Raw genomic sequence first — 27,595 nt, forward strand, 5'->3', positions numbered from 1 at the left:
GAGATGTAGTAAAGCTGAAATTGACTTGGAACACCAGTAAAAGGATCCTCATTATCCTAGACTTGAATTTTACTAGCCAATTGGAAGAGATATGCAAATGAATAGGCAGTGATGAGGTAAGCTTTTAACATCATAATCAAATATTTATTGAGCTGCTGTTATGTCTAAGACATTGTACTATATAGGCTTCTGGGGGGATACAAAATGTTTAAGATGATATAAGAACTGGAAGTCTCCATCCTCTCCAAATTTAAATCTATTTGGGGAGACATGAAATGTATATGTGAAAAAATAACTACAATGTAAGTACCAAATGAATGGTATTACAGTGATAAAAGTTATAATTCTATATATGAATTTGGAGATGTCTTAGGAAATTGTAATGCTGTAGTCAGGTCACTGCTTCCAGGTCTACCTCTGCTCTGTCACTTAGCAAGTGGCAAAATGAACTCTGTTATTTTAGGTGGTGGAAGCATTTTCTGAGATCCAGGGATTAAAAAACAGGCCCTGAGGGAACTACTCTCCAATTGAGATATAGATGCTTGCCTTAAATTAGAAGCCGTATGTGCAATTTACTTTATAATCTTCAAGTTTGGGCAAATTAAATAAGCTGGGGGGACAATGCTGATGGAATGGGGGAGGCCATGAAGCAGTCCCAGCAGATGACGCTAGGAGACTATTTTGAATATGGGGAGGGCTTTATATTTGAACCTGTACCTGGGAGTAAGCTGATAACAAATTTAGTAAATTAAGTTATGCCAGGAGCGTATCAGGCTCATAATAGATGACCTTTGCTGCCATCTTCTGACTCTTAGTGTCTCTGCTATACCTGGAGTTTTTATTATATTTGTAATCTGTAGTCTATTCTGGACACACAATGGGATTTTCATCATTCAGCATCTTTGTTACTCAATTAAAAAAAATCAAAAAAACAATCACCCAACTCCTTGTTTGGAATTATTACTTTTGAAGCATATGAAAATGTTTTTAAAGCAAACTCTTGTCTAAACTTGAGTTTTTGTTTGATGTGCTAGAATTGAAGTTCTCTTCATAAGCTTTCTTCTTAGTTGTCTGCTCATTCCACTAGTATTAATAAAATCTTTCGTCATACTTGGACTATATTTAACCCACATTCTTCATGACTCTCTTGAACTACTTGACTTGGGTAGTTGACTCTAGAAGTGACCAGAGCAAAAATGTCCCAGAAGTTATCAATGCCTTGACTTGCCCTCAGGCTTAGTTTTATTATTATTTCATTTAGCATCTATGTCTGACTTCACTTGTATATGTGTATTTAACCTTGTTTCAGACTTTGGTTACTGTTTTTTATACTTGTTTTTTATCTCAACTGCTCCTTCCTTCCTTCCTTCCTTCCTTCCTTCCTTCCTTCCTTCCTTCCTTCCTTCCTTCCTTCCACCCTCCCTCCCTCCCTCCCTCCCTTCCTTCCTCCTTCCTTTCCACTCTCTTCTCTTACCTTTTGTCTTAGAATTTATACTAAGCATCATTTAGAAAGCAGAAGAGCAATAAAGGCTAGACAACTGTGGTTGACTTACCTAAGGTCACACAGCTAGGAAGTATCTGGTCTCAGATTTGAACTTTAAGACCTCCCATTTCCAGTTCTAGCTCTCTATTCACTGAGCAGCTATTTAGCTGCCCTTCTGCCATTAACTTCAAACTCTTATCTCCTTCTAGAACTGTTCTGTACCTGATCTCCATGGTTAATACTCCATCACAATCTGCTTCTCCATCTTGGACCTTAATTTTTAAATTTTAGATTATGATACTGCCCCTCTATAACACTGTGCACTATAACCAGAGCCAAGCAACTACTCTGTCCTTTCTCCACCATCCAGGACCTTTCACAAATTATTTTTTAGGGGGCTGAAATAAAATAAACCCAGTTAATTATTCTATGAAGCTTTAATTTTAGCTAAGAGGTATGGCAATCATTTCAGAAAATGGCTTTTCCATTTAGAGTCAGCAAGCATCAAATTACAAAATTCCAAACTCAGTTGCTGGTCTTGATTCCTTCGGGTCTCTCCTACTTTTGCTTGGGATTGCAAGTCAAAGAAAGAGCCAATATAATTTTGATGCTGATAACTACCATTCATATGGAGCATTTTTATGTTATAAACATAGTTTATATTCATCTAGTTCTCATAAGTCCTTTACTAGGTAGTTTTGGATCAGCCAAATTCCTCTACTGATCTGTATAAGGGACTCCTGTCAAGAAACAACTCTAGTAGAGCAATTCAGCATTTCGCCGACTAAATTGAAAGCTGGTATAACTGTATACAGGGTCACTGAGAGGTGAATTGACTGGTACCCAGTGCCATCACTATGTGACAAAAGGAAGGCTTTGAATGCACTCTGGTCTTCCTGACTCTGAGGCTGCTCTATCCACCATGCCAGACTAGGTGATACTAGTAGTAGTCTCAATTTGCTGAGGAGGTAACTGATTTCAAGGTCATGACTTGATCAAGGTCTTCCAAATCTAGTATTTTTAAAAATTCATTTATTTTAAAATATTTTTCCATGGCTACATGATTCATGTTCTTCCCCTCCCAGATCTGATAAGTAATTCCACTGGGTTATACATGTATTATCACTTGACACCTATTTCCATATTATTCATTTTTCTAATAATCTTTTAAAACCAAACCCCTACAAACAAGTGATAAATCATATATTTCTTCTGTATATCTACTTTCCCAGTTCTTTCTCTTGAGTCCCTTGGAATTGTCTTGGGTCAATGCATTGCTGCTAGTAACAAAGTATTACATTTTATCATTCCATAATTCAGTTTCTCTGTACAATGTTCTGGTTCTGCTTATTTTCCTCCACATCAGTTCATTGGAGGTCTTTCCAGTTGATATAGAAATCAAGCAGTTCATCATTCCTTATAGCACAATAATATTCTATCATCATCATCTACCACAATTTGTTCAGCCATTCTCCAATTGAGGGACATTTCCTCATTTTCCAATTTTTTGCCACCACAAAACATGGCCATGAATCTTTTTGTACAACGTTTTTTAGAATCTCTTTGGGGCACAAACCCAGTAGTGGTATAGCTGGATCAAAGGACATACATTCTTTTAAAGCCAAAGGGCACAGTTCCAAATTGCTCTCCAGAATGGTTGGATCAATTCACAACTCCACCAATAATGCAGCAGTGTCCCAATTTTGCCACATCCCCTCCAACATTTATTATTTTCCTTTACTATCATATTGGCCAATCTGATATAGGTGTGAAGTGGTACCCAAATTTGGTATTTGTACCAATCAACCATGAGCTGTATTACCTTGAGCTGTAGATAGTCGTGCCTCGTCTTCATTAAAATGTTCAAAGGAATATCAACCAGAGAAGCATTAAGCTCATTTTCTAGAATACAGACAGAGAAAAAGCCAGATGTTGGGCTATATATTGTTTCATTCATCCATAAGATCAGTTTTGTGTGTTACCAGATAAGGATTTTGCCAGGCACAGAACAATTGATGAATGTGATTAATTATGTAGTATTATAGCTTTACATTATAAAAGGCCAGGTGATGCAATATGGACAATTAAAGAAGAGGATCACATCCAATAAGGTATTTTCAGGAAAAAAAAAAAAGGGCCAAGGGGATTTTCTATGTTATATTGCCATCTAGTGTCTTTGCTTAGTACCTCTCTGAGGCGCCAACAGAATATAGCTTTCTCTTCCTTCTTCCCTTGTGCCTCAGCAGTCATCACAATGCTAAGGTGCTTCAACAAGTTTTCTGTAGAGCCTGAACCTTACTTAAAACAGTGTGTTTGAAATAATTGTTTGGAGCATATGGAAAAGTTGTTCAAAAGTCTAATATCAGAACCCCCATCAAATCATGTGCTCCTTCCTGAGCCCCACAAACAAACCTAGAATCATTCCTCTTCTCAGCTCTGACTCTTAGGTCTTGGGCTTCCACAGCTTTGGGGGAACCTTTCCTGATCCCTCCAATTGCTGGTGTTCTCTTCTACTTCAAGTTGTTTTTACTTATCTGGGCAGGTGTCACAAGCTTCAGGGCAGGTTGTTTTGCCTTTGTATCTTAAGTGTCTAATGCTGTGTCATGCTTTGTACATGTATTATAGATGCTTTAGAAAGAGGAAGTCGGTGAAATTTCTTTTTCAACTCTTAACTTCTATTGCAGAATCAATCAATACTGTGGTTAGGGCTAGGCCATGGGGGTTAAGCAACTTGCCCAGAGTCACACAGCTAGGAAGTGGCTGAGGCCAGATTTGAATCTGTAAGTGAAGTTTCTTGAGCAAAAGAGTGATAGTCAAATCTGTGTTTTAGGAATATCAATTTGGCATCTGGTTTTAGAGAATAGATTGAAGAGGAGAGAGAGATCAGAACCAATAGCTTTTGAAAGCAGTTTTAAGAGAGTGGTAAATGCAGAAGCCAATTTGTAAGGAGTCAAATGAGTGGCTACAGGCACAGGGGATAGAAGGCTGGATCTGGAATCAGGAAGACCCGAGTTCAAATTTGACATTAGACACTTACCATCTGTGTGTCCCTGGTCAAGTCGCTTTGCTTCAGTTTATAAATGAGCTAGAGAAAGAAGTGGCAAATCACTCTAGTATCTTTGCTAAGAAAACTCCAAATGGGATCATGAAGAATTGGACATGTCTAAAGTGACTGAACAACAATAAATGGAAGGTCAGGAAATAGAGGCACTGAGACTACAGATCAATACAAGAAATTTGGGAGCAGATTATTTAAAAAAATAGAGAGGTAACTGCTTAGTGGATACTAGAGTGAAGGAAAGTTAGAATTTAAGTAAGGAATCTTAGAGGTGTGTCAGGTTCCACCTACTCATTTTATAGATGAGAAAACTGAGAGTCAGAGACTTTGTGACTTGCTTAAGATCATACAGCTAGTGAGAGTCAGGATTTGAACTCATGTTCTTTAATTCCAGTTCCAAAGTCAATATCAAGAGGCAGAAGCCTCAGAAAGATTAGGGTCCCTGATTATATGAAATAATTATATAATTGATCACTGTATTTTAAAGAATTACTTCAGAATGTATCTCAGGACTATCAGAACCAAACACTATTCTGAAAATAGAAATGTTCAATAAAGAGTAACTTAAAATTCAATTCACTCAAGAACATCATTCAATCTGAAAGTTGGTTTTTAAAGATTAGGCAACAATGAATCAAGCTACCAGAATTAGAGGCTGATTCTGCCTTATCCTCAACTCTGTTGCATTTATTTCAGTTATTCTAGGAATTACCCATGCTATGTCAAACTAAGTCATCCAGAGGGCAACTCTGATTTGTGCCCTGAATGTAGCCTGTAGAGTAATCTATGCTTTTTGAACTAGTGAATTGTGGAGGATCATCAGTGGTTGCTCTTCCGGGAAACCCTCCCTAGTAACTTGACATGAAATATGCAGCTTTGTGGAGGTAGCTGAAGACTGCTCAAAGGTACCTTTTCTAGGGAAAACTGTAATTAAGTAATTTATATGCAGTCCAGGCTATGTGTTATGTGCTAGAGATGAAAAAAAGGCAAAACATCTGCTCTCAAGGAGCATACAGTCAAGAAGTGGAGATATGGAGCAACAACTATATACATGCAAGATATTGGAATCAATCTCAAAAGGAAGAGACTGGGTGGAAGTAGAGATTGCAGAACTGGAAAGACCTCTCCCAGAAGGTAGGATTTGAGCTGAATCTTGAAGGAAACCTGTTCTCTCACTGCAAGTTGCTGCTGCTGGTAGAGCCTTTTACTATTTAACTGATTTTCCTCCTCAGTTATCAAAACAGCTATTTTACACTTTTTCTTCTCTCCTCAGGATTTTTATTGCACCCCACCTCCCTCTACACTTTCAGCTGAAGGTCATTCATAATTAGGTGACCTGCTCCCCTCCTCCTTATCTCACAATCCCTTGAAATCTTTCTTTACTAGTATCTTTTTTTTATTTACTCATCTTGACTTGTTTTTTTCCCCACCCCACTTCAAAGCAATCCACTCTCTAGGTAGTCTTGATCTTGTCCCCTCTAGTCTTCTCTAATAGATTGTCATCACCTATTATCCACTCCCTCCAACTAATTATCTTTAGTCTCTCTATCCAGAGATAGACAGAGAGACCAGAGACACACACACACAGGATAGACAGAGAGACCAGACACACACACACACACACACACACACACACACACACACACAGAAACAGAGAGAGAGAGAGAGAGAGAGAGAGAGAGAGAGAGAGAGAGAGAGAGAGAGAGAGAGAGAGAGAGAGAGAGAGAACAGAACAGAGGACAGAGGGGGTATATCCACATAAAGGGAACTGACAAAACAGAATCATGAATGAAAACTTAGGGAAGAGAGGGGATCCAGAAAGGGAAGACACTGTCAACAATGTCAAATGCCTCACAGAGGCCAACAAGGCTCACTTGGAGAAGAAACAGATGGATTTAGCAATAAGATCATCGGTAACCATGGAGAGAGGTTTCTCTGCAGTGTTGGGGATGGAAGACAGGTTGAAAGTAGAAACAGTTTTTTCTAGGATTTTTGGCTGTAAAAAGATGAAGAGCTGTGACACAACTCCAAAGGATAGTGTTTAGACGGAGTTTTAGAGGATGACAGAGATATGGCATGTTTGCAGTAAGGTGAGGAGGGGATAAGGAGGAACTTTGTTGATTCCTGTTTACTAAGAACAATCATAAAACCTCCCAAACAAAAAATAAGCCTATTATAGAATCTCTAATTCAATCAATCAATCAATCAGTCAGTCAGTCAGTCAGCTAGATGGTGCAGTAGATGAGGGCTTGGGAGACAGGAAGATTAAGTCTTCCTGAGTTCAAATCTTGCTTTAGACACTTACTGACTCTGGGCAAGTCATTTAATCTTGTTTGCTTCAGTTTCCTCATCTTAAAAAAACAAAGAAAAAAAAACTGGAGGAAATGGCAAGCTACTCCAGTATCTTTGTCAAGAAAACCCTAAATGGGGTCACAAAGAATTGGATACTATTGGAAAATGACTGAAATGAATAAGTTCCAAGCACTGTGCTGAGCACCAGAGATAAAGAAGTATCTAGTGGGTCACAGGATTGGGGAGGAGATTTGTAGCTGTGTCGGCAAATGAAAAAACGCTAAGACCCTTGAGTAATATTTTTTCCTTCCCTTTCCACCTCTTTTGTTTTGGTTTCTCATCTGAGTCCTATTGTCATTACTCAATATTACAGCCTCCTCGAGCAGAGAGACTTTTAGCTTTATATGAGCCCCACTCCTAGGGACGTAAGAGGGCCAGTGTGTGTCTCTAGGAGGCTGAGGCTCTCCGAGGGTCGTAGAATTGCCGGCTAAGATCCTAGGCCCACTGGGACCCTCAGGTAAGAATTTGTTTGTCTTTTTGGTCGTCTGGCAGACCCAGAAGAGCCCAGAGTCCTCTGTCCAGGATGGGCCAGAACTTTTGGAATGAGATGGCTCCCCATAGACCTTTCCTCCCAACCCCCACGTTCCTGGGGCCGGACTGAGCGGGGCTGGGCTGGGCTGGGCTGGGCTGGGCTGGGCTGGGAAGGGCAGGGCAACCACTGACGTTAAATTCTGGCAGACCGACAGACGGGGCTGGAACAGGGCTCTGTTGTTTGTTTGGTCCTGCCCCGACTCAGAGGAGACGATACCCTGTTACTCTGCACACACCCTTATTGGCTCATCTACCTACCCCTCTCTAGGGTAAGATGCATTGGGGTCGGCAACAACTAACTTGGCGGGAAATTTGGCTGGGGGCGCTTCTACACTCTCCTGAAGGAGGGACCTCGCACCCCTTTGGGCTTGGCTGTTCTCCCAACTCCTCTTTCCCATTAGAGTCAAAGTTCTGGGGACTCTCGGTGTGTAATTATGCCACCCCTGTGGGGCCACCCAATGTGGCTGGGTGGGAGGTTGGGGGAGCCGGCGTTTTATTTAGGTACCCGTTAAACTGGCTTTCCTATCTCTAGAGTGCTTGGTTATTGCTGGTCTCTTCTCTTCTCCCTCTTGTGGAACTTCAGATCTGGGGAGAGAACTGGGAAGAGGGCATCTGGGCTGAAGCATCTTTGCATTTCCGTTGTGGTAATGGCTGTTTACCAGGTTTTCTACTGCGCACGTTTGTACGTTTTAAAGAGATCGAGGACAGGGGCTGTGCTCACATGCCCAACATCATTAATTACTCGAAGTATAAGAAACTCAACACTTCCCCATAATAATATGCAAGTCCGTGGTGTGATAAAGAAGTCAAAAGAGTTCCTGGAATTTCAACCGGGTAGAGTTTCAGAATGTTAGGGGAAAGAGCTAGGAAGAATGCAGGTCTGTGTATGCTAGTGAGTACGAGACAGAAACAGAGAAACAGAGAGACAGAGATTAGAGAGACAGAGACAGAGACAGAGACCCACAGAGAGAGAAGAAAAGAATGCCTCAAATACTTTCAAGTCTCAAAACTGGCCACCTCCTCCAGCCACAATTTTCTCCACCTGTAAAACAGGTATAATAATAGCATCTACCTCACTAGGTCCTTGCAAAGATAAATGATAATAATATACATAAAACCTCTTATAAATCTGAAAATGCTATATAAAATATTAATTTGTACAGTACAGGGAGCCTAGTTAATAGGTACTTAAAAGATGGAGTTACTAACTCTTAGACTCTGTTTGTACTACATATTGGTTACCTAATTTGCGATTAGCCTTCCCTGAATGTGTGGAAGGTGATCTTTTTTTTACTACTGTGTAGTAAATACTGTGTTATTGGTTCCAACGCAGAAGAATGATAAAGGCTAGGCTATGGGGGTTAAGTGACTTGCCCATGGTCACACAGCTAGGAGGTGTCTAAGGCCAGATTTGAATTATCTCTGGCCAGAGCTTGAAATTTGGAGACCCCAATTCTGCCCCATTTCCTTGAGAATTCATCCCCAGGGAAGTTTCAGATTTAGCCATTTCAGATTGAATAATAGACCTTAAGCTACTAAATGGTCCTAGTTGGGTGGAACTAGTAGATCTGAATCAAATGTTAAGTACCCTTTTGTCCTAGTAGTTTCTCTCCCAGGTAGCCCAGTCCTGGCTGGACCCTTTTTGTATCCATTGGAAAGCATCAGCCTCTCTCTGATAATCCTGTGTTGGACTTCTCATTTCCTTGTAGCCATGGTAATGCCAATCAACCATACTTCCCTGTCCTTAGTTCCCCAAATGGCATATAAGTTCCCCAAATTCTATTGTTCTTGGGAGAATCATCTACTGCCATTATCCTCTCAGAGGTACTTTCCCAGAGTGCCAGAGCCTTTGGCTCTGTGTGGTTTTTAGGTGCTTGACTCTGTAGCAGCCCAATATCGAACATAATCTCTTTCCTGATTAAAGACTTGGTTTTTCAGACTACTTTAGTAGTTCTGTGTTTTTCAAAGTTAACAGAACCTAGGACCTCCCTCTCCAGGCCTGCTTCTCAATCCCCTGAGCCACCCAGCTGCCCCTGTGGAAGGTGATCTTGGCTGTCCTCTGAAAGCAAGAGGCAAGCTTATGGACTTTGAGTCAGAAGAGAAATGTTATGGAATCTTACATACTTGTTCCATGATCAGGGGCCCCTCTTTATCTATAAAATGAACATAATATATACAGTGGATTTATGATAAAGATCTGAAGATGTATGTACAATGCTTTGTAATCCTCTTCTTAAAAAAAATCTAAATCAAATTACAGTGGAATAAGGGGGATCTTCTTCAGTGGAGAAGCTGGATAGCACAGTGGATAGAGCACTGGGCTTAGAATCAGGAAGATTCTAGTTCAAATCTGGCTTCAGATACTTACTAGCTATGTGACCCTGGGTAAACTGTTTGCCTCAGTTTCTTCAGCTATAAAATGAACTGGAGTAGGAAAACCACTCCAGAATTTTTGCAAAGAAAACCTCAAATGGGATCATGGATAATCAGAGAGGATTATACAACAAAAACAAAAAATATCTTCTGGTAAGGAAACTCCCTTTATCAATGCAGCTTAACAATTGTTCTGAAACTTAAAAGTCTTAAGAAATAGGCCCAGGACATTGAAAGGTTTAGTGATTTGCTCAGGATCACACATCCAATAGGGCTAGAGTTAGGTCTTCTTGAGACCATCCAGCCTCTGAGAATGCTTTTATTTCAAATATAACTGACTATTCTCACTAACAAAGCAGAAACTCTTAGGTCTGGTAGTTGGTCTTATTGAGCAATCTACATATCTTTGGAGAGAAGAACCAGTTGGAAGCATTTGTGTTTTGAAAAAGGTTACATTTAACTGCTTAAAAAAAATTATTTGGGAGATGACTCAGCTTTAGTTTTTTTAAACCTTATTTTCTGTCTCATTAACTTATTTTCTGTCTCTTTAAGGGCAAGGACTGGGAAATGGGATTAAATAACATGTTAAGGGTCACTTGTAAACCTCAAAATTCCTTAGACTTATAAATGTTGGAAATTTCACCATTGGGATATTTCATACTTGGAAAATTTCTTACTGATAGTCTATTGGAATGGGAACCCCATTGGCATGGGAGGTTCCTTCTCTTCCCTTCTTAAGATTACTTTAGGACAGAAACCTTTTGCTGAACAATGGAAAGGACTTTGACCTATGCTTAAGCATAGAACAGGAATTTCTTTGAGTCATGATTGATTTTAGAATTGATACAATGGAGATACTTGGAATCAATCTCCACCCTATTCAGTCCTAACAGGATTGAGTAAGGGCTGCAGCCTAGATCAAAATTTAATTATTCCAATCTCTACCCTACTCAGGTTAACAGGATTTAGAAAGGGCTGTAGCAAAGGAGCAAAGATTTAATCATTTGAAAATATGACCTTCAACAGACATGTGCAAAGCCTCTGGGCGGTCCTAGGTTAAGCTAGAGCCTCCATTGGCACAGGGAAATTGATGGACAGTGATTGGTAGATGTGAGAACTGAGGGGAGGCAACTTGGATGGTTTCCTTAAAGATAGGGGAGTCTGAAGACTCGGTGTTGGGGAGAAGTTGGTCGGAGTGGTGGCAGGGACTCTGAGAAGCTTGCTCTGAAGGAAGCTGAAGGTGGGGGCCCCTGAGACTGTTTCTCCATTTTGGTCACGTGAGTAATAGGGACTGATCTCTTTTCTTTGCCCCAGCTATCTAAGGGCTTGGGCCTTTTGGCCCAGCCTAAACAGAAGGGGTATTTAAGCCCTATTCCCTTCTCTCCCTTTTTCTCTCTCTCTATCTCTAATTCCTTTCTTCCTCCTATTGTAATTAAACTCCATAAAAGATTAACTGCTGATTTGAGTTTTCATTTAGGAATTACATAGCTGAATTCCTTGGCGACCTTAAATTAATATATATCAGTCTTTTAAAGTGATTCCCTTGTAACACACTCAGCTAGGAAATATCTGAGGTTAGATTTGAATCCAAGTCTTCCTGACTCTAGGTCTGGTTCTTAGGTTTAATTTTGTGTTGCCTTTTTTTTTTTAATCTGGAGAGGATTTCTGAGACTGAATGTGGTAGAGCAGATCTAGGCTCTGACTCAAGGTCAGGAAGACCTCAGTTTAAATTTTGTCTCCAGTCATTTATTGGTTGTGTGGACCTAGGCAAATTATCTAACTTCTGTATTAGGCAACTCTTTTTTTTTTGGAGGGGAAGAGGGGATGAATGCCTAACTTTTAAAAAAAAAGATATTTTATTTTTAGTTGATTTGCTGTTACTGTGTACACTGTTCTCCTGGTTCTGCTTATTTCACTCTGCATCAGTTCTTTCTGAAATTTTCCTGTTCATCATTTCTTACAGCACAATATTCCATCACCATCATATCACAATTTGTTCAGCCATTTCCCAAGTGATTTACATACCTTCAATTTCTAATTCTTCTGCACCACAAAAAGAGCAGCTATGAATATTTTTGTACCAGTAGATCTTCCCCCCACCCCCTTTAAAAAGAAATACAGACCCAGAACTGGTATTACTAGATCAAAAGATATGCAGAGTTTTATAATAGCCCTTTATCTCTAGTGCCAAATTGCCCTCCAGAATGGTTGGATCAGTTTACAACTCCACCAGCACTCTAGGCAATTCTTGTAATAAAGAAGTGAAGGTGAGGACCTGCTTGTTACTGCCAGTGTCCTTACTCTGAAGTGTCCGGTGCCAATGAATTTATTTACAAGATCTCTCTCTCTCTCTCTCTCTCTCTCTCTCTCTCTCTCTCTCTCTCTCTCTCTCTCTCTCTCTCTCTCTCTCTCTCTCTCTCTCTCTCTCTCTCAAATGTTTAAGTAGAAGTGGGAATCCAGGGGCTATAGCTGAGCGGGGTCACATGTGGGATGATGTAGGGAGTCTGCTAGGAAAAAAAGTGTGTTGATAGAAAACCAACATTCCTTACTAAGATGATTTCCTGCTTCTCTCTTGTGTGAGCCTAAGCTAGTTAATCCTGTGAGTTACATCACTGAAAGTGGCTTCTAAGTCATAAAGCCAGGCTCATTACATAGGGTTTTGGTGTCCATGGCACTTACTCTCCCTATCCCCTTTTCTCTTTCTTTTTTAAAACTCTTACCTTCTGTCTTAAAATCCATACTAAGTACTAAGTACTAAGGCAGAAGAGCAGTAAGGGCTAAGTAGTTGGGGTTAAGTGACTTGCCCAGGGTCACACAATTAGGAAATGCGCCTTCAGGCCTGGCTCTCTATCTACTGAATTACCTAGATAACCCCTTCCCTTTTTTGATGAGCTCTTTAACCCCCAAACCCAGGTAGCAGCAGAAATGGCGATGAGTTTGCTGATAGGCATGAAACCAGGGTTCTTACTTCTATTCTTTATTTTTCTCCTTCACAGTCCTTGTATAATCCAAGGAATGGTGGCAGGGGTGGAGAGAAAGCATTTGGGAAGGGAAAAATGAGAGTGCAATTAGCACTTCCTGTTGTGGTTTAATTTGCAAAAGTGACTGAAACTGAAGAGGAAAATGAAGAAAAAGTCTTTTGCTTAAAGTTAGAAGACTCAGGAGGTACTTCTCAAATGAGGAGTTCCCTCTTATTTCAGATCAATCCACACATTTATTAAATACTTACTATGTGTTAGGTACTGTGCTGGGTTGCCAAGCATATCAAAAACAACAACAAAAAACAAACAAACAAACAAAAAAAGGAAATAATCCTTAATTATTTTTTTCAAACACTTTTTTTTTCTTGTCTTAGAATCACCATAAGTATTGGTTCCAAAGCAGAAGAGAAGTAAGGGCTATCAGAGTGAAGTAGCTTACTCAGGGTCACCCAGCTAGGAAGTGTCTGAGATCAGATTTGAACCAGGACTTCCCATCACCAGACCTGGCTCCCTATCCAGTGAGCCACCTAGCTGCCCCAACAGTCTCTATTTCAAGGAGCTTACATTCTGTTTTGGGGGACAATATGAAATATATGAGTATATATAGTATAAATATGTATAGACTAAATACAAAGTAAGTTCTTAAGTCAAATATAAAGTACGGAGGGAAGGCACTAGCAAATAAGAATCAGGAAAGATTTTGTCTAGAAGGGAAAAATGAATGTTATTAATAAAGATCTAGTAAGAAACTGAGACATAATAAGTGGCTCACCATGGAATTAGGAAGACATGAGTTTGAGCCTTGCCCAGGACATTTACTAACTGTGTAACCTCTCTGTAAGTCCCAAAGAGAAAGACTGTGAGCTGGGGCAGTGAGGTGGTTCAATGGATAGAGCAGCCAGGTTTAGATAATAGAAGTTCAAATCTGGCCCCAGACATTTTCTAGCTATGTGACCTGGGACAAGTCATTTAACCCTAATTTCCTAGCTCTTACTCCTCTTCTGATTTGGAATCAATAGTCAATATCTCTTTTTAAGATAGAAGGTAAGGTGTGGGTTTTTTTTCTTAAAAAAAAAAAATAGTATAATCCAGATAAGTTGCTGGCCAGCATTGGTATAGGGTGTTTCCATACCAGGAATTTATGGCCTTGATGAAATCACAACCTAAACCACCACCATCTCACCTCAGAAAGAAAGGAAGTAAGAAGGAAGCAGAAAAAAAAATCCTAGCATAGTGATTTTACTAAAGATGAAGGCTGAGCAAGGATGTATATGTAACTTGGGAGGGATGGAGGTAAAAGGGTAGTAGAAAAAAATGTTTAACTAAGCATACATCAGTGAGTGACCAAGGTTAGTCAGGATCTTATACATAGTAGGTGCTTTATGATAACGATAACTCACATATTTAGTACCATAGAGCTCACAGCTTTGTATGGATTTATAAAGTTTTAATCTCCGCTAGGGGTAGGCTGAAGCCAACTCTGTTCTTATCCAATCCAATAGCCACTTAGTGAATACCTACTATGTGCCAGACAGGTACTGTGCTAAGTGCTGAGGATATAATTAATAAGAGGAAAACCTCCTGCCCTCAAGGAGTTTATAATCTAATTAGAAAGCTGATTGTTAGATTTTTAACAAGTGAACATTAAATACTTGGCAATTGACAAAAAACAATACAAAGCAGGGCTTTATTATTTTGTTGATTGCCTAGACTTAACAAAGTGATGAAGAAAATGTTATGATTCCTAAGGTCAGTGTCTGGCACAAAGTAAGCATTTAATAGGAAAACTAGGTGGGGCAGTAGTTAGAATGGCCAGGTCTGGAATCAGAGCCATCTCCCTAAATTCTAATCCAGCTCCTGACACTCACTAGTAGTGTGACTTTGTTTGCCTCAGTTTCCTCATCTGTAAAATGAGCTGGAAAAAGAAATGGTAAACCATTCTAGTATATTTGCCAAGAAAACCCCAAATGGGGTCACAAAGAGTAAGATGTGATTGAAAGACAACAACAAAAGGCATTTAAATGCTTATTTATTTATTTAACCCTTACCTTTCATCTTATAATCAATACTATATATTGATTCTAAGGAGGAAAAATGGTAAGAGCTAGGCAATTGGGGTTAAGTGCCCAGGGTCACCCAGCTAGGAAGTGTCTTGAGGCCAGTTTTGAACCTAGGATCTCCTATCTCTAGGCCTGGCTTTCAATCCACTGAGCTGCACCTTAAGTGTTATTGAATGATTGATTTAATGCCAATTAAACTTAAAAGTTTGCCATGCATATGTTAAACTTTTACCAGCACTCCACCAATTCTCCAACATCAAAGAAAATTTAGATTGCCAAGTAAAAGAAAATGTAGGGATAAGATTTTTCCAATTGTGTATACTAGTGGTTCTTATCTATAAGAAATGATTGTTATTAAATCCTAGTGCAGTGATGGTCAATCTTTTAGAACATTTTAGAGACCATGTGCCATTCCCCCCACAGTGACCCTTCCCAGCCTCTTTACCCCAGACAGGGGAGGGAGAAAAAAAGAAGGAAGTGACCTGAGGGATCTACTCAGGCATGGGGGGGAGTAAGTGTTCCATTGGACTCCTGGTCAGAGGGATGGGATGGAGAGGCATGGTGGAGATGGGGAGGGGAGCAGTTCCAATGGAGTCCCTTTCTGCTTTTCTAGTAACTAACTGCTGGAGATGGAGCACGTGCTCACAGAGGGGTCTCTTTGTGCCATCTTTGGCACAAGTACCATAGGTTTGCCATTATAAACCTAGTGTTTCATAATAGAAAAATTCCTAACATTCATTATAATTAATGGATTGAGATTTAGAATTATAAAGAGCCTTAGGATTCATCTAGTTCATCTCCATCTAAATATTAAATCATGCCAACATTTCCTTATAAGCTGTCTTCCAGCAGATTTTAAGACCTTCAATGATGGAGCGCATGCTACTATTTGAAAGTAGCCTGATCTAGAGAAAGAGGACCCAGGGCAAGAAAAAATTCTAATCCTATTTGCATTACTTATTGACTGGGCTGTTGGGCAAGATAGTAAGGAGCTCTAGGCACAGCTTTACCTGAGCCTAGATCTAACTCATATTCTGTCCTTTAGGATCAAGCAAAAGTCTAATCTACCTTCCACAGGACAGCTATCTGTTGAGGCCGCTAGAAATAGCTTTCTATGTCCTTTTTTTTGGTTTCCAAGCAACCTGTAGCAGTGTAAGTCAATGTTGTCCAACAGGAAAAACATTGAACTCCAGCCTTGATCTTTCTTATAATAATCTTTATATTTTTATTTTTTAATCAGGGAGAGCTTTTATATAATTAACTTGGCTCAGAGCAGTAAGCATTTGTGTTCTAAGTGAATGACATTTTTATCATAGCACTTAGAGCTGGTTGTTTAGTCATTTTTTTAAATTTTGTTTTGTTGGACTTTTTGTGACTCCATTTGGGGTTTTCTTGGCAAAGATACTGAAGTGGTTTGCTATTTCCTTTTCCAGTTCATTTTACCGATGAGGAAACTGAGGCAAACAGGATTAAGGGACTTGCTCAGGGTCTCACAGCTAGTAAGTATCTGAGTCCAGATTGAACTCAGAAAGATGACTCCAGGCCCAGTGATCTATCGACTTTGCCATCTAGCTGCCCATATTTAGAATTGCGGGGTGGGGATGGGACTTAGAGATCATTTAGTCCAACTCCCTTCATTTGTAAGAAGAATAAATTGAGGCTCAGATAAGTCAAGAGAGTTACCCAAGGTCATACCCTAAAGTAAGAAAGAAGAGGATCTGAACTCAATGCACTGATTTAGAAGGCAGTGAGGTATAGTAGTTGAAAGTGTACTAGATTTGTAATCAGAGAACCTGAGGTTTTAGTCTTGACTCTACTAATTACTTCCTGTATGACCTTAAGCAAGTCACTTACCCTCTCTTGGTCTCAGTTTCTCATCTGTAAGATGGGGGGGGGGGTTGACTAGATGACTTCCAAAGTTCCTTCTAATTTAAATCCATAATAATAATGAATACTTATATAGGATTTTAAGGTTTACCAAGTGCCTTAGAAATATTATCTAATTTGTATTATAAATATTATCAACAATCTTGAGCTAAATGCTATTATTATGTCTATTTTATAGATTAGGGAACTGAGGCAGAGACAGGTTAAGTGATGTGCTCAAGGTTACACAGTTATTAAGTGTAAGGTTGAATTTAAACTCAGGACTTCTTAATTCTACATCTGGTGCTTTATTCACTGGACTATCTAGTTGCCTGTGATCTAGGATCCCTTAACATCATGTCTTCTATTCACTACCATGTTACTTGCCTACGTTATTGTAACAACCTCTTAATTATTATCATTACCTCAAGTCTGTCACTATGCCAGTCAATCCTACTGCTGTTAAAGTAATATTGTTTAAGGACAGAATTGACTTTGTAAATTCCCTACTCAATTAATGTCTAATGTCTTCCTGTTGCCTCTGGGATAAGACATAGACTTTTCCATTTAGATTTTAGAGCCCTACTTAGCCTGTCTCCAGTTTACCATTTCATCCTCAGTAGACATTCCCTCTCCTTCTGGATCCAGCCAAACTGGCTTGCTTTCTGTTTCTCGTCCAGGATTTTTCATCTTGAATACTTATGCTTTTGCATCATTCATCCTCCATCTTGGAACATATTCTCTCTATCTTTACCTCACAGAGTTCCTCTCTCCTATTAAGATTTAATACATACCCCATTTTCTTTTCTTTTTTTTAAACATTATTTTATTTGGTTATTTTCACACATTATTCATTGGAAACAAAGATAATTTTCTTTTCTTCCCCCCCTCCCACCATCTCTCCCATAGCTGACGCACGATTCCACTGGGTATCACATGTGTCCTTGATTCGAACCCATTTTCATGTTGTTGACATTTGCATTAGGGTGTTCATTTAGAGTCTCTCCTCAGTCATGTCCCCTCAACCTGTAGTCAAGCAATTGCTTTTCACCGGTGTTTTTACCCCCACAATTTGTCCTCTGCTTGTGGCTAGTGTTTTTTCTTCTAGGACCCTGTAGAATGTTCAGGGACATTGTATTGACACTAATGGAGAAGTCCATTACGTTCGATTGTACCACAGTGCTTTAATCTCTGTGTACAATGTTTTCCTGGTTTTGCTCCTCTCACTCTGCATCACTTCCTGGAGGTTGTTCCAATCTCCATGGAATTCCTCCACTTTATTATTCCTTTTAGCACAGTAGTATTCCATCACTAACATATACCACAATTTGTTCAACCATTCCCCAATTGAAGGGCATCCCCTCATTTTCCAATTTTTGGCCACTACAAAGAGCGCAGTTATGAATATTCTTTCTTGTACAAGTCTTTTTCCTTATTATCTCTTTGGGGTACAAACCCAGCAGTGCTATGGCTGGATCAAAGGGCAGACAGTCTTTTAGTGCCCTTTGGGCATAGTTCCAAATTGCCCTCCAGAATGGTTGGATAAATTCACAACTCCACCAGCAATGAATTAATGTCCCCACTTTGCCACATCCCCTCCAACATTCATTACTTTCCTTTGCTGTCATGTTGGCCAATCTGCTAGGTGTGAAGTGATACCTCAGAGTTGTTTTGATTTGCATCTCTCTGATTATCAGAGATTTAGAGCACTTTTTCATGTGCATATTAATAGTTTTGATTTCTTTGGCTGAAAACTGCCTGTTCATGTCCCTTGCCCATTTATTAGTTGGAGAATGGTTTGATTTTTGGTACAATTGATTTAGCTCTTTATAAATTTGAGTAATTAGACCTTTGTCAGAGGTTTTTGTTATGAAGATTGTTTCCCAATTTGTTGCTTTCCTTCTAATTTTGGTTACATTGGTTTTGTTTGTACAGAAACTTTTTAATTTGATGTAATCAAAATTGTTTATTTTACATTTTGTGACTCTTTCTTTGTCTTGCTTGGTTTTAAAATCTTTCCCTTCCCAAAGGTCTGACGTGTATACTATTCTGTGTTCCCCTAATTTGCTTATAGTTTCCTTCTTTATGTTCAAGTCATTCACCCATTCTGAGTTTGTCTTGGTGTAAGGTGTGAGGTGTTGATCCAAACCTAATCTCTCCCACACTTTCTTCCAGTTTTCCCAGCAGTTTTTGTCAAATAGTGGGTTTTTGTCCCAGAAGCTGGGGTCTTTGGGTTTGTCAAAGACTGTCTTACTGAGGTCACTTACCCCAAGTCTATTCCACTGATCCTCCTTTCTGTCTCTTAGCCAGAACCAAATTGTTTTAATGACCACTACTTTATAGTATAGTTTGAGATCTGGGACTACAAGACCACCTTCCTTTGTATTTTTTTCCCCCATTATTTCCCTGGATGTCCTTGATCCTTTATTCTTCCAAATGAACTTTGTTATGGTTTTTTCTAATTTAGTAAAGAAGTTTTTTGGTAGTTCAATGGGTATGGCACTAAATGAGTAAATTAATTTGGGTAGGATTGTCATTTTTATTATATTAGCTCGTCCCACCCATGAGCAATCAATGTTTTTCCAATTGTTTAGATCTAGTTTTAGTTGTGTGGAGAGTGTTTTGTAGTTGTGTTCATATAGTTTCTGTGTTTGTCTCGGGAGATAGATTCCTAAGTATTTTATTTTGTCTAAGGTGATCTTGAATGGGATTTCTCTTTCTAATTTTTGCTGCTGAGCTGTGTTGGACATATATAGAAATGCTGATGACTTGTGCGGGTTTATTTTATATCCTGCAACTTTGCTAAAGTTGTTGATTATTTTGACTAGCTTTTTGGTTGATTCTCTAGGACTCTTTAAGAAGGCCATCATATCATCCGCAAAGAGCGATAACTTGGTCTCCTCATTGCCTATTTTAATGCCTTCAATTTCTTTTTCTTCTCTAATTGCTACTGCTAGTGTTTCTAGTATAATGTTAAATAATAGAGATGATAATGGGCATCCTTGTTTCACTCCTGATCTTATTGGGAATGCATCTCATTTATCCCCATTGCAGATGATGTTAGCTGATGGTTTTAGATATATACTGTTAGGAACGACCCTTCTATTCCTATGCTTCCTAGAGTTTTTAAATAGGAATGGGAGTTGTATTTTATTGAAGGCTTTTTCTGTGTCTATTGAGATATTCATGTGATTTTTGTTGGTTTGCTGTTTGATATGGTCAATTATGTGGATGGTTTTCCTAATATTGAACTAGCCCTGCATTCCTGGGATAAATCCTACTTGATCATAGTGGATGACCCTTGTGATGACTTGCTGGAGTCTTTTTGCTAGTATCCTATTTAAGATTTTTGCATCTATATTCATTAGGGAGATTGGTCTATAGTTTTCTTTCTCCGTTTTTGACCTGCCTGGCTTTGGAATCAGTACCATATTTGTGTCATAAAGGGAATTTGGTAGAACTCCCTCTTTACTTATTATGTCAAATAGTTTGTATAGTATTGGGATTAGCTGTTCTTTGAATGTTTGATAGAATTCACTTGTGAATCCATCAGGCCTTGGGTATTTCTTCTTAGGGAGTTCTTTGATGGCCTGTTGGATTTATTTTTCTGATATGGGATTATTTAAGAATTGTATTTCTTCTTCTGTTAGTCTAGGCAATTTATATTTTTGTAAATATTCATCCATATCACCTAGGTTGGTATATTTATTGCCATATAGTTGGGCAAAGTAGTTTTTAATGATTGCCTTAATTTCTTCTTCATTGGAGGTGAGTTCCCCCTTTTCATCCTTGATGCTGTTAATTTGCTTTTCTTCTTTCCTTTTTTTAATTCTATTGACCAGTACTTTGTTTATTTTGTTTGTTTTCTCAAAGTACCAGCTTCTAGTCTTATTTATTAGTTCAATAGTTCTATCACTTTTGATTTTATTAATTTCTCCCTTAGTTTTTAGGATCTCTAGTTTGGTTTTCTTCTGGGAGTTTTTAATTTGTTCACTTTCAAGTTTTTTGATTTACATTTCCAATTCATTCGTCTCTGCCCTCCCTAATTTGTTAATATATGCACTCAGGGATATGAATTTTCCTCTGAGTACTGCTTTGGTTGCATCCCATAAGATTTGAAAGGCTGTCTCACCATTGTCATTTTCCTCAATGAAATTATTAATTGTTTCTATGATTTGTTCTCTAACCAATTTTGAAGTATACACATGCCCCATTTTCTACATGAATTTCCTGATCTCTTCAACAATCAGTGCTCTCCTTCTAAAACTATTTTGGATTTAACTACTTTGCATGTATTTGTCTCTATCCATTTGACATTTATGTTGTATCTAATTTATTATGTACTTATCTTCCCAATTAGAATTTAAGATCTTCCCTAGTAAAGATTATTTAATTCTTTGTACTTATATCTCTGGGGAGGTGGGTGTCTACCTCAAACCTGTGAAGACTTCCCCAGATGGGCAGATAAGAACAATTTGTTCCAATGACCATGAAGGCTGCTGAGCTTGGTGAGACCTGTAAGATGCCAAGGTCATCCACTGCATCTCAGGCCATCACCAATCCACCTGACTTTTGTCTCGTCACTGGTCTTAGATGACTCTGGAAGAGAGACTGTACAACTCCGCTTCACTTAAATCCAATTTGTATATGAGTCAAGACATCACCCCATCATTTCATTGATTCTTTTCAAAAACAAAGGATTAACAACAATTTATATTCCCAGTGCCTGGCACCATAGTAGACATTTAATGAATAATTTTTGGTTTATTTATTGATTGACAGTCTTCCTAGAACATCTGAGGACATAGTCATTGGCTATTGGATCTTGGTCTAAGCTATCCTGAGACTGATATTTACTTTTGTCATAAAATCTTAGTATTGGTAGGGAGCAGTTAGACCCTTCATTTAATATATGAAACAACTGAGACTCAGAAAAGTGAAGTGATTTGTTTATGTCAACAAGGTGTTGGAAGAACTGAGATTCCAAAATTCAGATAGTCTGTCATTTGCCTCTGTTGGGCTTGAGGGTAGATAGTCTCACCCTAAGGGATCAGGTTTTTTTTCACCCAACCTAGAATGGGAGATTTGGTTTTCCAGAGATTTAAAATGGAAATGTGGAAGCTTCCTGTGTTCCTTCCTGGCCAGTGGGGTACTCAGCTCCTGAGACAGAGATAGATCCCACAGAAATACTGATGGGTGAGAAGAATGTTTCAAGCCTCAAACCTTGTAACAATTTGCCTGGATCTCTCCTTAGTACTTAACTTGGTCTTCCTTAGCATAGTTATTTTTGTACTTGTCCTTTTCCCATCAGTTTGTTTATTTTTTTTGAGGGCAGGGACTGTGACTTCTAACTTTGTTGCACCTGAACCTAACCAGTGTTTTGTACATAGTTCTCAAAAGGAAAACTTTTCTCATTATGTCATTAAAATTTTGACTCCTCAAATCTGTACTGTACATGCAGCTGATTAAAGACTGGTTATCCTGGACAAGCAGCTCTCAAGGTTTGGTCTCAGGACTGTCTTACATTCTTAATAATTATTGAGGACCCCAAAGAACTTTCATTTATATGGATCATAATTATTGCTATTTGTAGAATGTTACCAGAAATTAATAATAGAACTAAAGCCCAATAGAATTAAAAATATTTGTTGCTTTAAAATGATAATGAAGCTGTATACATGTAAATAACATGTTTATGAAAATTTTTTTCTAAAAGAAAACTAATTTTGTGAGAAGATTGCTATTATATACATATTTGAATCCCTTTAATGTCTGGCTCAAGAGGATAGTTAGATTCTCATTTGCTTCTGCATTGTTTTTGTTGAAGTATATGAAGAAAATCTGGCTTAACACAGTTGGAAAGAGGAGGAGCATTTTAATAATCAAATAATGTCTTAGTATTATTCTGAAAATAATTTTGATCTTGATCTCCTGAAAGGGTCACAGGGACTCTCAAGTGACCTTAGACCAAACTTTGGAACTGCTGTTCCAAACAAATCATGTCTTATGTCTCCATTTATTATTTTCTTTTATAAAATTTATAAAACCCTTTACCTTCTGTCTGAGAATTGTACTAAGTGTCGATTCCAAAGCAGAAGAGAGGTAAAAGGCTAGGCAATTGGGCTTAAGTGACAGGTCACACCAGTAGGAAGTATCTGAGTTCAGATGTGAACCCAGGACCACTCGTTTCCACACCTGGCTCTTTATTCACTGAGTTGCCCACTTGCCCCTCGCTATTTTTGATGTCAGACATTGTTTCTAGAAATAGTTTGACTTTTCAAACTGCCTAAACTCCACTTGTACTTTGCCTATTAATAATAGTACAGTTTAGCTAAGAATCTAGAATAGAATTTCAGGCCCAGGGGAGATAAACATTATTATACTCATTTTATAAGTGGAGAAACAAGGTCCAAGCTAGAAAAAACTGTCACTTCAGTAAAATTAACTTTATATCAGGACTTGTGATTCCACTTTTCTATAGATTAGTATAAAATGAGGGAGTTTGACTAGATGGCCTTTGAGATTCCTTCCAGCTCTAAATTGATGGTTTTTCTTCTTTATCAGTGTTCCCCAGTACAGTTATGTGAATGCTCTGGTATTTGTAGGAGCTGAAAGGGAATTTATAAGAATATCCCTACTAATTAGGCTGAAAAGTAGGATCTGATAAAATGATGGGACTGAGTAAATTCCTCTGAACTTCAAAGTGGAAGGAAAAGCATTCAAGCTATGTAAAAAACTGACAGAAGGAAGGCAAATATAAAATAAAATGTATGGTAAAGAATACGCCTTTATGCACTTGAGTGACCCAATTAGTTGCCGAATTTTTCATTTCCCCTTGATTGTAGTGGTGGGAGGAGGAGAATTTTCTTGTTGGAAATTTTGTGTTTTTGTCCATCGCTTATTTATTGTATTGATGAACAGCATTGTTTAATAGTCCTGACCCCATTTGGGATTTTCTTGGCAAAGATACTGGAGTGGCTTGCCATTTCCTTCTCCAGCATATTTGACAGATGAGGAAACTGAGGCAAACAAGATTAAATGACTTGTCCAAAGAGGCACAGCTTGTGTCTGAGACTAAATTTGAACTTAAGATGACTCTTCCTGACTTCAGGCCTGGCACTGTCACTTAGTTACCAGATGAACAATATTAGCCACCTCTTTTGCAAAATTTTTTTTATGTAACTTTGAAGTTTACAAAGTTTTCTCCTAAGAGATAAGTTGTTATCCCTATCTTACGTAAGGAAAACTGAGGCTCAGAGTGATGAAATAAGTGCAGTGTGTGGTTATCCAGCTAGTAAGTGTGGGATATGACCACTGACCTCTGGTCTTTAGGTTCCAAGTCCAGAGCTTTTTTCCACTATACCAAGTTGAAGGAACCTCTCTGGGAACGGCTGCCTAGGAAGGATTGTTTGGGATAGCAAATTTCTCATTGGGAAACAGGAGACCTTAAAGAGAGCAACTTTGCATATGAGCCACCTATTATTTAAACCCTTACCTTCTGTCTTAGAATCAATACTGTATATTGGTTCCAAGGCAGAAGAGTGATAAGGGGTAGGCAATGGGGGTTAAGCACCCAGAGCCATAGAAGCTAGAAAGTGTCAGAGACAGATTTGAACCCAGGACCTCCCATCTGTAGGCTTGGTGCTCAATCCACTGTGCCACCCAGCTGTCTCCAGAACCATCTATTTTTTTTATTGTAAATACTTTTTTTTTTTTGGGGGGGGGTCTTTAGTGCCCTTTGGAAAACCAGTCCATGCAGGGCTCCTGATATGGAAGATATGGAAGAAAGTGAGGGAACCAGAGAACTCTAGATCTGATTTCCCATTTCTAATTCCAGATCATCAGCCAATACATGTAGGCTTCTTCGCTTTTGGCTGTTGACTTAATCTTGTTCTCCTACTAGAGTAATCACTCCATGCTTAATGTTTAAACAAATGTTTAATATTTAAACTGCTCTGGGGTAGAGATCTACCATATTCTCCCACAGGGTTGAATAAAAGAGAACTGGAATTGCTCCATTAAAAAGCTTATTTGCTAACTGTGGAGGGATCGAGTGACTCTACACACACGACAATGGTACCATTAGTCACGAACATGGCAATGATACCATTTGTCACAAAGGTAGACGGCCAATTCTCAAGTTACAACATATGGCTTGGTTTTTTATGACCCAACACTTTTCTCAATCTCTTACCCAGCCTTAGGACCTTTAGTACATATTGTGAGTAATCAAAATTCCTCTTCCCTGTTCAGTCAAACTATGTCCGTGGGCCCAGGTAATTACTAGCTCCCTTCTTTCTTCTTTACCATTGACCTAGAGCTGATAGGGAATTCAGAGGACATTTAGTTCAGTCTATCATTGTGCAGATGAGGAAACCGATGCTTGGGCAATCTGCCGTCAAGTCCTATTGATCTTTCCTTTGAAATATAGTTCACTTGTTTCTTCCTCTGCATTTTTCCTGTCACCACTATTGTTCAGGGTTCCGTGTGACCCCATTCACACCCAGACTATCTAACCCCCCCAAACACTATCCTCCTACCCCATTCTACCTACACACTACCGTTATGCTAATTTTTCTGAAATGCCAATTTTTCTTTGGTCTTAGCCCTGCTCAAGAATCTGTATTGGTTCCCCATTGCCTCAGATGCTGTATGTCACGGACTGTGCAAATCTTAAAAGCATAGTAAAGATGTTTATTGTTGTTATTACAGAACTGAGTCTAAAATCTTTAGTTCGACATTCAAGGCCCTTCACAGTTTGGTTATATCATACTTAGCTGATCTTTTTGTCTCACCTCTCCCCAACATATACTCTTTTTTCCAGTTAGGTCTGCTTTCATATGCTCTATTCCATATAGTCTATATATTCGATACTGATTCTAAAGAGGTTATTTTCCACTAGACCTGGCTACTTCTGCCTCCTACTCTTTCCAACACTTTTTAGAATATGCAGTGCTGCCTTTTCAGAAACTGGTTTGGCTTTGTTTGGTTTGGGGAAGAAGGCAAATGAGTCCATCCTTAAATGAAGAATAAGGGAATTTTTCTGTGCATTAAAACAATTTTTAAAAATTGGGAGGTTCTTTACTTTCCCAAAACTTTTAGTTTCAGGGAAAAAAAAAGATGGGCCCTTGGATTATCTTAGAGTCACCCCTTGTTTAACACATTTTTCACTTTTTTATTTTAGTAGAGAGACCATGGTGGGATTATAGGGGCTGGAGTCTTCCATACTGTGTTCTATTCCTAGCCATTTTGGCCAGATTCCAGGCTAGAGAAACATAGCTTTTAAATAGAGAGATTAGGTTCTCCATTTTTATACTCATTAGCTTGATGACAAATCCCTACCCTAGGGTCCTTAGGACACTGATAATTATGGTAAAAGTGATGGCTCAAGTGCACAGGTTCCCCCAAAGGGAAGGGAAGTAAAAAAGGAAACAAACATAAATCAGATATGGGAAGGTTAGACAAATGCTAAGTGCAGAAAGAAAGTAACACAGTATGCATTAAAAGAATGATTTAAATAAGTTTCAGTAACTTAAAACTACTGTTTTAGTTTGCTAGGAGGTCGGTATAGTTAAGTGTCAGCATATAAAACAATTTAAAAGGCTGCTAATTAATCACTTTATATTTTACTATTTTGATCACTCTGATGATAAAACAGATCAAGCTCGTCTCCTGTCAGTGGCTGTCAAGAATTTCTCTTAGCCCTAGCTTATTCCTGCTAATGCCAAAGCAATCAACAACTCCCCAGATGCTTTATTGCCACCATGCTAGGACCCTGAGAACTCACAAGGTCAGTAGGTAACCTTGTGAACAATTATGAAGGGAGGCAAAGGCCCTCAGGGACCCTCAGTCAACAGCTTGCCTGGTTAACTACCCTGGCACTAGCTGCCATATGGGCAGGGTCATCATGGCACCAGGATGGATAAATATTTTGCTCTTCTTTATCCCTTTACTGGAGTCATATCTTGCCACCTTGAGAGCTATAGTGCAAGCTAGAAATTGTTTGTTCTTTTAAAATATGTAATAACTTGTCCCTTGCTGCTATCCCACAGGTATTGAGGGTGGGGTTGATGACCAATGGAATACTCAAAGCCTGTCATAAAACCAAGTCCTTTAAGCATTGGGTCACCACCCAGCTGTAAGGAGGTTTCTCCCAAGATTCAGTGGGATTGGCTGGTACCAGTCAGGGAAAGCTGTATGTGGTTCAAGAGATAGTACCTGTAGTTCAATTTACCAATGTTACTTTATTATTATGAGCCCAACAAACTTCAATGAACAATTAGCATTTGCTTATACAAAGAACAGAAAAAGAGAACTTAATATGGAACTGAATCTCTACAATGTTCAAATTTAACATAGTGGATCCCATATTTTCCTGGATATCTATGTCTTTTCCTTTTCCTCTTCCTTTATTCCCTCTTCTGTATATTAAAAAAAATTATTCATTGATTCCTCAATTCTAATTTTTTCTTTATTTTCTTTTTTGATATTACTATATACCCCCACTTCCATAAATCTCTTAAAACAAATAAGTATAAACAGAAACATATCAACACATTAGCTATGCCTGAAAATTTATTTCTCACCCTACAGTTTTAGGCCTTTACTTCCTTATCAAGAGGTATATCCTTTACTTTTAACAAATACCCAGCTTATATCTCTTTGACGTATCAAACTCATCAAGTTAAAAATAATCTTATTTTGCCTCTGATTCTCACAGTTTCTTCCTGATTTCTCTGGTTTTGTTAAGGGCAGAACAATTTTCTCAATTATCATGGCTTGACATTTGGAATTAACATCTCTGACCAAAGAATTGACCAGGTAAAGAGTCTGGTTCATCTTTCCATCATAGCCTCTTTAGGCACCATTCCTTCCTTTCATTCCCTTGGTA

General features: G+C 38.7%; 1 protein-coding gene across 7 annotated transcripts in view; it reads left to right on the top strand.

The window, feature by feature from the left end:
• The first annotated feature begins 146 nt into the window (after positions 1-146).
• Positions 147-27,595, top strand: part of SQOR (sulfide quinone oxidoreductase) — an 87,749-nt gene continuing 60,300 nt past the window's right edge. For 2 of the 7 annotated variants that reach the window (XM_056810394.1, XM_056810397.1), the window contains exons 1-3: positions 155-302; positions 26,363-26,494; positions 27,455-27,525. The gene's annotated coding sequence lies outside the window, so the exon portion shown is untranslated. Of the gene's footprint in view, positions 303-7,576; positions 7,694-26,362; positions 26,495-27,454; positions 27,526-27,595 lie in introns of those variants that run through there. The other 5 variants (XM_056810395.1, XM_016427937.2, XM_007472501.3 and 2 more) reach the window with 4 other exon arrangements.

This window comes from Monodelphis domestica, chromosome 1 (assembly GCF_027887165.1).
Source record: "Monodelphis domestica isolate mMonDom1 chromosome 1, mMonDom1.pri, whole genome shotgun sequence".
Taxonomy (NCBI): Eukaryota; Metazoa; Chordata; class Mammalia; order Didelphimorphia; family Didelphidae; genus Monodelphis; species Monodelphis domestica.